Source organism: Ictidomys tridecemlineatus, unplaced genomic scaffold (assembly GCF_052094955.1).
Source record: "Ictidomys tridecemlineatus isolate mIctTri1 unplaced genomic scaffold, mIctTri1.hap1 Scaffold_64, whole genome shotgun sequence".
NCBI lineage: Eukaryota > Metazoa > Chordata > Mammalia > Rodentia > Sciuridae > Ictidomys > Ictidomys tridecemlineatus.
The window spans coordinates 696,637-707,486 of NW_027524440.1; the positions used below are offsets into that span (position 1 = coordinate 696,637).

Sequence of the window (10,850 nt, forward strand, 5' to 3'; positions counted from 1 at the left end):
TATAGGATCTTGCTAAATTGTCCAGGCTGGCCTCAAACTTGTGATCTTCCTGCCTTAGTCTCGCAAGTAGCTAGGATTATAGACATGCACCACTACACCTTGCCTGCTTATTCTCAATTATGGGTGGAGATAAGTTACATTACTTACATATTTCAATTGAGGGTAGCAGAGGGGCTCTGTCCAGTGCATTTACAGAAAGCAGTGTTGGGTCCAGGGGACTGTGAGAGCTGGAGTCTGCAGCCCACAACAAGGACAGGCAAAGAGTCCAACCCAGGTGAGCAACTTGAGGGAGTTGATGAGGGCCAGGTTGTTGAACGTGATATCGTTGTAGTAGTTCTTGATGTCAGTGAAGGCCTCCTCATGATGCCACATCAGTGTGTTGATCTGGCCGTTCTACCTCTCCTCCACCTTGTGGATCTCAGTCTTTCTCCCCAGGTCAAGCTCATCCCTTAGCACCTTCATCTTTTTATCATACTTGGCCTCAATTTCTGAAAGGAAGCAGCACATCCAGCAGCTTAACAAAGGAAAAACAAATGCCGTGTGGCTACAAGAATAGATGAAACCTGATAATAGGGCCCCAGAACTGCCATGATGGTCAGAACAAAGGTTGTGTAAACAAGCTCTGCCAAAGAACAGGAAAGGCTTAGGTGAGCTTTTCCTGCTAACGCTCAAGGGGACACACTCAGTGCAAGGGCCACTGTTGGCCCTCCTTTTCCAGTGACAGGCATATCAATGCCTGCACTGGGGCTCCCAACACTGTTAGCTGACCCCAATGGGCATTCAACACCTTGCCACAGACTACAGGGCTTACTCAGTAAACCTCATGGACTTCTGAAATCTGAGGCTTCTAGGTCAGAAGACTATTTGAAAAATGCTGCCCACAAGACTGAATAACTCATGCCTGCTGTTAACTACTGATTTTAGACAGGAGTGGGGAAGTGTGAGGTATCCACATCCTCCCAAACACACAGAAATAGTTGTTCTGGGATTCTGAGTGGGTCCATTCTCTCCCTGTGTGTGTGGGGGAGGGCTATTTTAATCTGCTTATCATGCTCTGAATTAACAAGCTCTGGAGGCAAATTACTTTCTGATGAAGGTAGGTCTCTGACACCATCTTACCAATGTGCATATTAGGAACTGACCTCGAACTTGCCTCTCAAAGTCATTCCGCATCTTGGTGATCTCCTCAGCATGTTTCTGGCAGGTGCAGAATAGCAAGTTACTAGACAGTGAAGCAGAGAGGGGTGCATACCCTTCAGGCCAACCCTGTTCCTCCCCCCTAAGAAAAGTTCAGCTCAGTAAACCCCATGCTGCTCATGCTACTGGTTGCTGGGTTCCCCTCCCCTCTACGTTCATGGAATCTGCCCAGAATAACATGGTTTTGGTAATCTCCATATTTCATAAGTCATCTCCCTGAGCAAGATCACCTCTGAGTCTGGAAGATATAACAGATCTGAGTACTGGACAGCTTGGTTTCCTCCTGGTGCCTTCCCATAGGCTGGAGAACAGCCACTTCTACACAGAGCTACAGCTCTTCCCAGGAGCCTCAAATAGCTCCTGCAAACCCACCTCACTGTTGCTCAGAGCAACATTCAAAAATTATTTTCATAAACAATTATTATGCCAGGCACAGAGGCACACACCTATAATCCCAGTGACTCAGGAGATTAAGGTAGGACAATCACAAGTTCAAGGCTATCCTGAGCAACTTAGTGAGACCCTGTCTTGAAAGAAAAAAAAATCTAAAAAGGTCTGGGATGTAGTTCAATGGTACAGCATCCCTGGATTCAATTACTAGTATATTGAAATAAATAAATAAATATTTTAAAGCATCTTTTTTTAAAGAGAGAGAGAGAGAGAGAGAGGAGAGAGAGAGAGAGAGAGAGAGAGAGAGAGAGAGAGAGAGAGAGAGAGAATTTTTAAAATTTACTTTTTTTTATTTTTTGGCGGATACAACATCTTTGTTGGTATATGGTGCTGAGGATTGAACCCGGGCCGCACTCATGCCAGGTAAGTGCGCTACTGCTTTAGCCACATCCCCAGCCCATAAATAAATATTCTTTAAAAACAATTTATTATATAGTACAATTTTTAATTACAAACTTAAATTATTTTTAAGGCAGTATTTTTACATGAAGGAGCATTCTGAACATGTAACACATACCCACACTTCAGGTTAAGCACACTGACTTGATCTGAAACCAGCCACTCTGTGGTTCTCAGGAAAGACCATGCAATTCTGGAGGCCCTCAGCTCCCCGTGCTTTGCTGCAGCCTGCAATGCCACTGAGTTACATCCTACAGTGGAAGCTGGGCTGCTCCCAGCATGAGGCAGATGTGTTAAGAAGGCCCCTCTACCCAGCACACAGAAGAACCTCTGAAAACTAAAGTCAGACACATCCTTCCTCTCCTCAATTCTCAGAGGGCTCCCTACTGACCTGTACCAAAGCCCTCATCCTCACCAGGGCTTTCCAGGCTAACAAGCCCTGATCATCCCTCCAGCCTTTCTATTCCTTGCTCCTCTAGTCTCTGGGTCTTCCCTCTGGCCCATCCCTTCTCTAGGATGGAATTCCCCCAGCCCAGACATCTATCTCCTTCCAGCCTTTACCCAAATGTTACCTTCTCAATGAGGTAATGCTAGAACTCTTATAAAAACTGCAGCCTCCCTGCAACTCTAGCTCCCTACACTCACCCCACTTTGCTCTTCCTATAATGTTCACCCCTAACAGCTTTGCTGTATGCACTTCGCACATTTATTTTGTCTTCTCTCCTATGTGTTGACTCTCTCTTTCCTGAACATTTAGCCCCACTTGGGAAGGCATTCTGACAGAGATCGTGATCAGGGCCTGACATCTAATGGACACTCAGCAAATGAATTTCAGTCTCTACCTGGAAACCCCAAGAGTCAAAGGCCAGCAGTTACTGAAGAACTGCTGCCCAGGATATCTTGCATGTTGATTTTTCTTTTTCTTTTCTGTTTTTTTTTTTTTTTTGCAGACTGGAGATTGCAACCAGGAATGCTCTACCATTAATGTACATCCCCAGTCCTTTTTTTATTTATTTACTTTTATTTTGAGGGTCTCACTAAGTTGCCCAGATTGGCCTTGAACTTGAGATCCTCCTACCTCAGTCTCCCCAGTCACTGGATCACAGGCATATAAGGGTTGGTTCTCTAAAGCAGCCAATACTGTTCCCTTTGTGTCAGAGATTAGCAGTACTAGGATTAGATCCTGAGCTGGATTTTCCTTTGGAGAAGACAACCTGTAGACTGGGCTTAAGACAGAAATCTGCACTCAGCCCTGAAATATGGTTTGTTGGGCTGCATTCTTTTTAACTCTGGTGCCCGCTCCTCATACCTACCAGCCTCAGGTTCTTCACACCACCTCATTGGCCAGTTCCTGCTCCTTCAACTCCACCTTCAATGTTCTCATGTCCTTGCGCAGAGCAACCTCTTGCGAGCCGTGCCCCTTCTGAGCCAGCTTCATGACCACAGTGCCCTCAGCTTTCATCTCTGTCAGGTTGTTCTGGTGCTCCTACAGCGGGTGCTTCACCTTCTGCTTGTACACCTATGGGATGGGGGAGGCCATCTGCTCACTCGTGCTCTGAGGCACAGAACAGGACACCACCTCAGCCAGTGGTGAGACACCTGCCAGCTTACATGGGGCCGAGAGGGAACACCAACTGCAAGGAGGTCAACCTTCCCCAGAGCTTGTGCTCCTTCCACACTATGGAGGCTGGGATTCAAATACAGGCTCTGCAGAGCCTCTCCTGCCACTGGAGGGATGAAGCTTCTTTCTCTTCAAGTGAAGCTCTTTTAGGAAAAAGACACCTTCAGGTTTCCAGTATAAAAAAGTTAGATCCCAAAGCCAAGGGGAAAACGTCCCCACCCTACCACCTAGTTCAGCTGCTCTGTTGCTGCAGGTGAGCCCAATGGGCACAGGCAGGCCAGCCTTACTCACTTTGATATCCACCTGGTGCCTCTCCTCAGCTTCCTCCATCTCCCAGTCTTTGTTTCGAAGCTCAGCCTTCTTCTCCTCCAGTTGCCTCCATGTGATCTCCCAGAATGTGTGGATCTTATCGCGCTCCAGCTGGAAGTAGTTGCGCTCTTCCCGCTCATGGTCCTGCTCCTCACGGATACGGTTGACATGCTCTTCCACCTGACCAGGCACACACCCACAGCAGAGGCAGGTGGATGAAGAAGGGCAAGAAAGAAAGAGGGAGGGGCCACTTACCAAAATAATAAGCACTAACAGTAAAAGTTAAACCATGATGTTAGGGGCTATCAGGACAGGGTACATCCAGTACATGGCAAAAGTTTCTCAAATTTGGTCAGTATTCACACAATAATTCTATTTTTACAGCAGTTCCTGGGAATTTATACTAAAGAAATTTCTTAAAAGAAACATAAAAGCTTTTTGCTCAAAGATATTAGCCTTGCCATTATTAGAACTACAAAAATATTAAAAAGAAAATGAGATAGGACAATTTTACACAAAATACATATGAAAATAATATAGCAGCATGTAAACATGTCTAGAAAATGAAAAAACTTCACCGTTAAAGACACAGTGTTAAGCAGAAATACACAAAACCAGTAGATTTCTAACACTCAACAGGTTTTGGCCCAGAGCCAATCACAAATCAGCAAATAGGTTAAGGAGAAAAGCTGGTCAGGCTTACAGGTTTCTTGGGATCTCATTTCTCTTGAGAACTGGTTATCTTTGAGCACAACCCCAGGCTACTTATTGTACATTTTTTTTTCTCTCCCAAAACACAGGGAAAGCACACTTCTTACTTCAAGAGAGCCAACCAGGGGCCTCTGAGGTGAAGACACTGGGCAGGAGTCTGGGACCCCACAGATTCTGACTCAGCAAAATACCAAATGTCTTCCATCACAGTCCATTAGTGTCACTCAAACAGCCGAAACCAATCTGCTCTGTTGGGCTCACGTGGTGCTAGATTTTGCCATCACTCAATATTTAGATTTCTTGTAAATACCCAATTTCAAGCTTCTCTTGAAAAATCAGAAAACAAACAGCAATGAAGTCTAATGCCTCAAGGAAACCACCCAGTGAAGTGACTGCAGATGCTCTCTGCCAGGGGAGGGCACAATTCTCCAGATCACCCCCCCAGTCTCTACTCTCCTGCTTGACCCTGCAGGCTTCTGTGCTCAAGTGTTCAGTATACATGGCCAGCCCGCTCTCTGCAGACAATCCAGTTAGGACCAGTGCTACATCAAAATTCCACTTCTACAGGGAGGGGCATACACAGGTACAAGAAACAACTTATACATTGGGGCAATACAACATTCAATCCACTCTCCACCCATCACCCCACTGATCCTTCTAAAACACAAGTTGATCCCACCACACCTCTGCTTAAACTGCCAATGGTTTCCTTGCACTTAAAATACAGCACATATCACCACTTCAGCTCACATGACTCTTTATTTTTCAATCTTAAAACTATCAAAAGAAAGTAAGGAGCTGGGTATGTGGCTCAAGCGGTAGCGTGCTCGCCTGGCATGCGTGCAGCCCGGGTTCAATCCTCAGCACCATATACAAAGATGTTGTGTCCACCAAAAAAACTAAAAAATAAATATTAAAAAAGAAAGTAAGGTTTATTAATACTATCACACAGGTCCCCTGTCATATGCTCACAGGGCCATCATCCATCAACACAGAGGCCACAGGTCCACCATGATTGCCACATTCTATAGTTGTCAGGAGCCTTTTAAATGAAATTGTCATCACATAATTAAGTTCACTAGCCCTTTACATCAAAATAAACAAGTAGCTTAAAATGATTACTAGATGTCTGATTAACTCAAAATGAACTCAACTCTTATATACAACTATAATGTACCAATAAAAGAAAAAATAATAATTACCACAAAGAAACTATAAAGACTTCACTACCTCTCCAAACTAAGCACAGGCAGTAACAAAAAGTAAGCCCTGACACTGTTACTCCTTATTCGAATGTTTGTCAAAAATGACAAATAAGGGGCTGGGGATGTAGCTCAAGCAGTAGTGTGGTGAAGGCGATCCCCCACTCACTGTCTTGACAGGGTCACAGTGAGAAAAAGTGTTGGCAAAGCCACTCTCCCACTGTCTTGACAGGGTCACAGTGAGGATGAATGCTGGGAAAGCCACACTGGTTGGTGGGTAACCAAAACCATGAGACCCTTTTTTATGTAATTGGGACTTTGCATTTTCATGCTTATGTTTCTCACAGGAGGCATGAGTATGTTAAATGCCAAACAAATTAAATTTCAGATGGCTAGAACAAAACAGGTAGTTCATGCCTTGGAGGCTGTTCTAATACCCCTCAGCATATCTAGGACAAAGTAAAAGGCTATTCTTCTATCTTAGTACATTGTGGACAAACCTAATAACGGACAACAATCATCCTCTGAAAGGTCATGAGAACTAGTGCACCTTGACTGAGAAACAAACTCTTTGAGAACTAGTGTACCTTGACTGAGAAACAAAGAAACTCTTTGAGACAGCAGCTCAACCAGTTTTATGAGAATAAATTTAGGAATTAATTAAAATAGCTTTATAAAACACAGTTTTAGAATGTTAGAAATATTATTTTATTTAGATTCTTAAGTTTAGAAATTCTTAAGTCTTTAGTTGTATAGGTTTCTAATATGTTTTAAGGATGATTCATAAACTTTAGGATATTTTAAATATAAGATTTAAAGGGACTTTTTTAGATGGGAATTTTAGATTAAAAATAAAGTACAAGTGTACTTTAGGTTAATGATTGGTTAGGAGACTTAGAGTCTGATTACGTAGTTTGGCATTAGTTAATAAGAAAATAACATATCTTGGGAAAAACAGTAATTCTTGGGAAAATCTGAAGGTGTAAATTGGTGACATGTTTTATTGATGATTCTGTACTTTTGATGATTGTATGGCTGGGGGTCATATCCTGGAAGGATGTAGATTGGTGTGCCCTCAATCATGGTTAAGGAAATGTCATGTCTTGGCAAAGTTTTAAATGATATAATTAATGACGTATTGTGAATCTATAATGATGAGAAAAATTGTAATAAAAGGGGGACCCAAAGAAAGCTGCTTTAGCTCTCTCTCTGAAGATTGCTCAAACGGAACGACTCCTGTCTCATCTTTTCGCCGACTCCACTCATCCTTCAGTACTCCCTGGACCCCGCTGGGGCAGGACCCCGGCAGTATTGTGCTCACCTGGCATGTGTGGGGCGCTAGGTTCGATCCTCAGCATCACATACAAATAAAATAAAGATGTTGTATCTGCTGAAAACTAAAAAATAAATATTAAAAAATTCTCTCTCTCTCTCTCTCTCTCTCTATCTCTCTCTCTAAAAAAAAGACGAATAATTAATAAGATTGAGAAAATGTGATTTTAGGTAAATCATGTTCCTTTCAAAAATTTTCTTTCTGCTATGATGCTTAATGGTAAATAAAGGAGAATGGCATACACGTGCATACTAATAGCTCTATGAACATCAGATGCATAAGAGTGCAAGACTGATAGGTAACAGAGTTAAAAGTTATTATTTCAGAAAAATATTTTCTTCCAAATTCCAACCACTCTATTAGAAAGTTCCTTAATGTGGCTATATTTTACTGTTTTAAAATATGTAATGCACCTGCAACTGCAGAGTTGATGGGAATTATGGACAGAAATGGAAGATCCAGATTGAGGGGAGAAGATTGAATTGGGTAGTGATGAAACGCACACCAAGGTACCTGGAGCGGTATCCACCCTAGCCAGGACTGGACAGCCCAGGCCTGCTCACCTGCTCCTTGGTCATGTCCTCCGGAGCCAGCCCATCGACAATTGGAGTGCCTTTGGCTTTGCCTTTCCTCCATTTCTTTTTGGGTGCCTTTGGTTGAAGAGACAATTGGGTAAGTAAAGGACACTCTAATGGCTTTCCCTTTTTTGCTGGCTCTGATCTGCTCCCATGGGGCATTTTAGGAGGAAGTGAATATCTGTTTGGAACTTCTACCCCTAAGGCTCACTCTAACCCCCCTCTCCCCCGCCACAAGAGCACTCAACTGGAACACATCACTCTGCACTGGGTTTTCCCACCATTAACCACACACAACCCTGTCAACACATTTGTATAAGCACAAAGGAGACATCTCCCTTTCCAGAAAAATACATTTTCTCTTTATAAAAGGAATGGAGGAATCTGTTCCAAATCCATTCACTCCATGGTATATGGCATATTTCACTGATGAGAATGGAAAATTTACTTGAGTCAGAAAGGAAGCCCACAATACCACTCTGCCAAAAGTTATCATGTTGCCTAAATGCTTGGTAACCACCCCTTAAAGAAACTGTTAAATAAATGTAGGGAGAAATGACTACATAGCAATAACTAATCCTGAAAATATAAGGATTCTTTTCTTCAAAATATAAAACTCCTTCAAGGAACACTAACCAAGAACTATTGATCAAAAGGTATCCACTATGGATGATCTGTAAATGGGGTCAGCAGAAGGACTGGTCATGGGGTCATGTTTCATTTTAATAGCTTTTACAAGGCTGAGAGAGGTAGCTTCTACCCCATTCATTTCATGCATGCCATTCAAACAGATACAATTTTCGAAGCCCTATCCTTCTGCCAACGCTCTCCTGTTTATGCTTTCACGTTATGATAACCAGTTTTACATAAAAATCTTAGAAAAACAGTTGGAAAAAAGAGCCAGATGAAGTGGTGCAGGTGCCTGTTGTCCCAGCAACTTGGGAGGCAAGGCAGGCAGAACACTCAACATAGCAAGACCTTGTCTCTTTAAAAAAAAAATATTCCCACAACCTCATGATAAGTACTTTGGTCCCCCTTCCCAGTTGGTTTTCAAATGATGCACGCAGAAACCTTAACTCCTAAGGTACTCCTCTCTACTCTAGGAATGGCACCTCCCTGGAAGGTCATAAGCCTTGGAGGCAGATTCAGCACCAGTTAGCATTTGGGATGTTCACAGTCAGCTGAAGGGGCTTAGTGGGGCTCCTGGAGCTCTTCCAAGGTGAGGCATCCTCCCCACCAGCTGATACCACGCTGCTGCCAAAAACTCGGTTACTGACGACTCCTAAATTACAAAGGGGCGGGTCTTGTTCCATGAGAAAAGAAGGGAGAGAGCCCAGATGAAGCAGCGAGGTCCCGCATGGCTTCTCCTACTAGGGTCTGGCTCCGACCAGGCTCTCCAAGGGAACAGATTCTGAACCCCCAGCTGATGCCCTGGCACTCCTGGGCACCAGCCTTCTATCAGGGCGTGCTGGAGGAGAGGAGCCTCCAGGTGGGGGACAGTCCTAAGATACCCCTGTCCCCGACTCTCCTCCATGGGGCCTCTGCGTGCCCCAGAACTCCTAAGAAGTGAAACCACGGGTTCCGAGGATCGGAGACACCCAGGTTCTGTCTTCTGGACACCCCGCGCCCCGCGCCTGAGGTCTCGGCAATTCTAAGCCCACCAGGGAGCATGGCATCCTGAAGAACCCAAGCCTCTCAGCTCCGAGGGCGCAGACCCCTGCACCCCGGGCTTTCCCCAGAACCCTACGAGGGCATCCAGTCCTCGATCCCAGGAACAGCCCATCCCGGGGTCTCTGAGCGCAGGTCGGCCCGGGACCCCAGGCCCCCAGGCCCAGGCCCAGGCCCAGGCCCCCGCCAGCCTCACCATGGCGCCGGCTGACCAGAGCCACCGCCACCCGCCGCCCAGCCCTCCTGCCCCGCAGAGGCTGCCCAGTCTCCCGGCAACAGTGCGAGATCCCGCACGGAGACTCTCGTGAGACTATGCCTGCAGCCCGGCGGGAGTGCGTCCCTAGCAACGCGCTGGGGAAGGTTCCAGGTGGCCAGAGTGGCGGAAATTGGATGGTTGCTGTGTCCCCGAGACACCTGACTACCTGACGCCCCTGAACTAGCGCCTTTCGTTGATCGCTGGTCCCCGCCACTAGAACTCCAGCTCCATGAGGAGGGAGAACTTGTCTTTCTTAATTTAAGTGATTCCAAAATGAGATCCTCTTGAAGAAGAAAAGGTTGTGTGTTGGCTAGGGGGCACTTTCCACCCCCACCTTCATTTCCCTTAAAACATAAGCACAGAACTAATGAATGCTATTAAAGGTACTTGTAGAAATGATTTTGATTTGTATCTGATGACTAACTAACCTATTATTGCACTTCTTGGGCAGAGATTAATGGGCAATTCTTAAAGAATAAAGACTCTAACAAGCCTTAGAAATATGTGTGGGCCCAGACTGTACCACGTGACCTCAGAAAGCCGAACCCTGGCTGTTAATATCCTTGACTAATGAACCAAGGCTACAGTCCGTGCTAGCAAAGTGTCAAGAAATAAGTAACCATAGAAGTGACCTTTTAACATGCTTCTAAATGTAATTTTTAACAGAACAGTGTCAATAAGTTCAAAATCCCATATGCTTTTGATCTGATATGGAAGTACGATGCATCAATATTAGGCAGTAAAAGGGAAGGAAAAAAGAAAGCTAGAGGAAAAGAATAATAAAAGAATCTAAAAGAAATCATCTAGACTATGACTCCAAACACCTTCCCTTTAACATAGTGGGAATGGAAAAGGTGCAGGTTCACTTTTTCAACATTATCATCACCGTTTAGAATTAATAACAACAATAATAATATTCCCATTAACCTCCTTAACTGTGACTTTGCCTAGGTTTGATACATATTTCATGGCCTAGCAACCTTCCCTTTTCTAGGTCCTGGGTTTTTCATTATTAGATTCAATCTCAGGATATAAAATTGGGTGTTAAATAAACCTGGGGTCGATTTCCAGCTCTGAAACTATGTAACCAGGTAAATTGCATACGTTGTGTAACATCTCAGACTTTTTC

General features: G+C 44.4%; 1 pseudogene; it reads right to left on the reverse strand.

Annotated features, from left to right (window-relative positions):
* Positions 1 to 106: 106 nt before the first annotated feature.
* On the reverse strand, positions 107 to 9,110 carry LOC144374330 (dynein regulatory complex subunit 4-like; annotated as a pseudogene).
* Positions 9,111 to 10,850: the final 1,740 nt, after the last annotated feature.